General features: G+C 38.9%; 1 long non-coding RNA gene across 1 annotated transcript; it reads right to left on the reverse strand.

Annotated features, from left to right (window-relative positions):
- LOC128882375 (uncharacterized) lies at positions 1–1628 on the reverse strand. The gene is made up of 3 exons (XR_008458382.1): positions 1518–1628; positions 992–1099; positions 1–123 (listed from the first exon to the last, which is right to left on the reverse strand). It is a non-coding gene; the product is annotated as an uncharacterized LOC128882375 (long non-coding RNA).
- Positions 1629–5096: the final 3468 nt, after the last annotated feature.

Consider the following 5096-nt stretch of genomic DNA (forward strand, 5'->3'; position numbering starts at 1 on the left):
CTGGAGTACGATAGTTTCTTCAAATCTTTCCCTCATACACGAAACGTAGATAGTCACTAAAGTGCTATACAATTTATATAGTTGGAAGATTTTCTGAATTGCATAAATGATGTTTTTTAGCTGCTGTAATGAAATATAAAATAAATTGTATAACGTTTCTTCAATTCGAAGCATTAAATTAATAGAGAACCTCACGAATTGTACTTTATAGAGGTTTGAAAGAGGCAAAAAGTTCAAATATCACTAGCAGTGTACGTATCAAGCTCAAATCAGAAGCGGAGACAACTTTTTTAATTCAATGTAAAGTGTTCACTTTTTTTAAGTTCATAGAAAATCCATGAATGTAATAACTGAAGTTTTTGTTACGCGTTTGTTTTAAATCAATAAAATTGAGCCCAAAGGTACGCCATTTGACAGCTCAGTAGCTCACGCCATAATCTTTCTTCAATAGAGTTATAATTCCGCGATTATGAAATATGTTGTGATTGTTGTAAGTAACAGAAAATAACATTAATAAATTGTTCTGTTATAAAACAAAAATGATAAAAGTTACTTAATTTTCATCAATTTGTATATATAAATTCTCCTATTTTGGATCCTGACTCGATCTCGCAGGATCATATGAGCGTTACGTTCTGTCCTCGTCTTATCTATTACGGTTTTACTTGATTCTGGGTCATTCCACGCGAAAACAGACAGTAAATGGAGCAGCATCTCAGATCTTATTCTCAAGATGAAACAGTTCTTACGCAGCACCTCAATATCTTCAAGATAAGCTTCCAAAAGCTCATTCTTGTTCGTTTCTTAGTTCAACAACTATAATTTTTGGAAAAATCGTAGCACTCATTGTCACCGACACAAAACAATTGTAAAATCCAAAATATTTGGAATTTGGAAAAATTCTCCTACGAGATATGTTCAAATACCACTAAATACCACTGATATCGCGTTGAACGGTCCATCTATGATTTTGAAGACTCGATGCACTAACCTGGTCGTGATTTTGATCACCACTCCCCGAATGAAGCATACGTTTGGTTGTCATTGTTGAAATGAAATTACGAAATAACCGCATGTTGCTGCTTTTAAACGATATCGCCTATAATGAATGTTCATAACCTTGCATTCATAAATTGATAATATCTTTGATAATTTCTTTGATCTGAGCACGCATATATTTCACTACGCAATTTTATTTTCTTAGGACCACGATTAATATTGATGTTCGTTAGTGTCTCTCAAATTATTACTTGCTGTTCATTTTGCTTGCTGTGATTTTGTTCAACCATGCCTATAAATTACGCATATTTTTGTTACCTTCAGTTCTCACCGATTCGATAGACGGGTATCATATGTCAACATTCGAAACTATTAACATTCGACTTTATATTAATCCACGATACAAATTATTAACACAATTTTTGGATAATATTTGAAAATTTTATTTCTAAATTGCAACTTCTGCGTAATCGTGTCCCTCAAGAAAATCACATTTGCGATTTCGTTAAACGTCTTACCGGTTATCGTAAATAGAATCGTAATCGTGACGGACAACGTGCAATAGTGGACACGATAGCACTGACTGATAATACTGCCTCGCGCGGAGCAACGATAACACGCCGGGAACAGATTCTTCGTTTGGTGGACAGAAGGAGTCAAGGCAGTATTTGTAGCCTCAGTTTTTTTATAAAAGAACTGCCTGTACCGGAATAGCGTATTATGTATTAACTTGCAAATGTTAACCCTTTCCAATCCTATGTCAAGTTTTTAGTAAGATAACTGCCTGTAATGGAATAGCGTATTATACATTAACTTGCAAATGTTAACCCTTGCGATCCTATGTCGAGCGAGGCTCGACCAAAATGTATCGAAGTCAGAAAATTTGGAGTGCAAAGGGTTAATAATGTACCGTTCCCAAAATACTGTTGTTACAAAGACTCTCCTGTTATATAAATGGTATTAATTAATTGTGTGCACTTGTCTGAGGATCAAATCTTTACCCTATTAAAAATCTTAAAGCCCTTTAGCATTTTGCGATTTGAGGCTTCGTTATCGAGATATACCTACGGTCAGTGTAATAAGTATTCGTACAGGAACCATTTATTTTAAATGGGGTGCTTTTTACACTGACTGTAGTTGAAATTTATAGTTGCGAATTTCGGTGAGGGCTGTTTGAATCCTCGTCAGCTGTTGATGTATGAATTGACGGATAGTGATTCAGGTGAAGAATCGTCTGGTTATTTACTAGTAAAGTATTTGACTAATTAACCAGCAAAATATATTTCTACAAGATAATTAACCAAATACTTTTCCTACAGTCAATAAGATTATTAAGATTATTTTTTCAATTTAAATTAATTATTAAAATAATTAAATTGGGAATGTTGCATTACGAAAAACTATTTAAAATGTATACAACCCGCGTCATATTTCTGACGACAGTAGTTCATTATGGAATCGTTACATATGTAGTATCTATTTATTTTTTCATTGATAAAAAAATCAGCCCGACTGGAGGGTACTCCGTTTTGTCTACCCCAACCAACTTTTCAATTACGCAATCAGATTTGTCATGTAATTTCGATAAAAATAGTCCGATTTACGCGTAGTGAGACATTATTTTAATTCCGAAAACATCAGGAATCGATTGAAGTTGCTTCCGCAAAGTTCTGATAGAAATTGCCGAAGTTGGTATTTTCACTTCTTAATGGCATCCCCTTGTTGATCGCACGCGGTGGCGACAGCGATGATGGTGCGTGGCCTTCTTCGGGATTCCGTACTCGTTTGGAAAGCCAGCTCGCCTAGGTCCTTCAGAGTCTGAAGTTCAGACCCTCCTGTGCCAGGAGTTGACACTTTCATGTGGACGTTGCTCGTGCACGCCGCCGGAACTTATACAGATGAGAATCCGGCTTTAGACGAGTTTCAAGAACGCGATAGTGGGTGGGTAATTTAATTGTTAATGCGAATAAACATATGCCGTTGCATGCGGGATGTACCATACAATTACCGCGAGAGATACAACTAAAGAGAGCTATAATCAACGTATGCTCGAACTACAATGCATGTTTCGCGTGGTCAGTGGTGGCTGCCTGCATCCAGCCGACAGGAACATGTCAAGAACATCTCCATCAACGTCTTTACCGTTGAGGATAAGAAGGTGCTAACGATACGACTCACTGATAAGAAGATGAAGAGGCATATCAATTTGTTGTATGTAGAAAGAGTGTCGGATATACCTGACCTCCTCGCCCAGGAATGTTCACCTAACACATAAATTCACCTTTTCCTGCCAATCCCTTGATTCCTATCACGTCCTTTTTTCTGAACAGTAGACCTAATTCTTAAACAGACCTTCTTCCAGATATCCCAATAGATACTAATCCCTTCTTGCAACAAAACATGTCCCCCTAATTTAGAAATCTTTCCCTTTTTCCCAAAATACGCATACCAACCCCCACCAAGGGTGCCTTTTGGCCCTTTAAAACACGGGCACCAAGCGAGGAGAGAGCACTCTTAAAGTAAATTTTGTACCGTAAGGAACCAAGTGCTATACTTCTATCAATAAAGACCTTCGAAAGTAAAACTTAGCGTAGTCTCTCGACAGGAGCAAACGATGTGGGACATTTCGCGTGGATCAAGAACGTATCTCGCCTAGTCAGCTCACAATTGAGTAAACATAAACACCAGAAATACTTTTGCGATAGGTATGTTGTAAGAGGCCGTCGACCATCAAACGGGCCGCAACTGTTTGAACTACGCCGTAATGCGTTCGGCGTAGCCGATGCGATGACGACTTTGCGTCACTTCTTGTCGAACTCGCCTCGAAACCCGTCGCGTCGACGGAGTTTCGACTTTTATGTATTCTTTACGTTTGATGTGTTTATATGTCGTGTGCCAAATGCTCAAGTCTAAATAATAATATACGTTAATCTTATGTGCAATTTGTTTGAGTCCTATCTCACGCCTGCCTCCTTTCCATGACACCTTACATCTATATAATAAATTATTTTTTTTAGTATGTTATGTTATAAAATATTGTATCTTGTATTGCAGATGCTTGCACTACTTTAGTTCGAGTGTAGAAGCTGGAAGCTCACACCGTGCATTGCGAGAAGATTGCGCAATCTTCAAAGGAAGGAGCGTGTTGCATTTATCGTGTACGTCGATCTGGAATGCATCCTGGAGAAAACGGATACTGATCGAGAAGCGTCAAGATACACATACCAGCATCCAATACCAGTATTTAGTGTGGGATAGTACATATGTGCGATGCTCGATCGACGACTCGTTATCTATGTTTCAATTTCGTTGCGATCCTGATTGTGTAAGGTTTAAATAAGGCGTCAGAGAGCGAGTGTGGTTGTATGTGTGTGCTTATGTATTAGTGTGTCTGGAAAGTCTGTGCCGATTTTTGGTAGGTGGTACACGTCTGTTTATATTGGAATGGTTGAAAACAATTAACATGGGTGCATCCCTTAAAAGGTGGAAAGGTCGTGGAATAAAATGGTACTTATATAATTCAATGAATATGTATCAAAATTCAAATGTGCCTTTGAAGTTTTCTTAAAAATTGGCACGAACTTTCTGGACAACCCAATACGTATGTGAGTGTGTGTCGCCCGAAAGAGAGATGTCGGAGCCCGAACCCGGAAGCGGGGAGACGGCGATAAACCGCGAACGTGTGGGAACGATCTACGGTGAACGTGCCGAAAAATTAAGAGAAGTGCCGAAAGGGGTACTAAGGAAGTTGTGTGCTACGAAACGTTTATTTCTAAAGAACGATGTGCGTACCGCGGATAGTGATGTAGCGACTTCGTCACTACCAGGCCTCCGCTTTCTAATTTTGTTTTTCGTTTACTAGCGTAGCAATTTGTCAGGTAGGTCCCAGGCGTTCGAGTCTGCCGAGGACCGTTCGCACATTTGGCGACCAAATGTCCTGAACCAGGTATGAATTCCGGCAGGACACGGCAGTCGTCAGTCAGTAACGAGTCACGACCGTGAGCGAACACGTATAGGACGTACGGTTCGCGTTTTCCTGTAACGTATATTTATGCGTAATCAATAAACGCTTTTGCTTTGTTGAGTTTACTCGTGGG

The sequence above is a fragment of the Hylaeus volcanicus genome, unplaced genomic scaffold (assembly GCF_026283585.1).
Source record: "Hylaeus volcanicus isolate JK05 unplaced genomic scaffold, UHH_iyHylVolc1.0_haploid 11278, whole genome shotgun sequence".
NCBI lineage: Eukaryota > Metazoa > Arthropoda > Insecta > Hymenoptera > Colletidae > Hylaeus > Hylaeus volcanicus.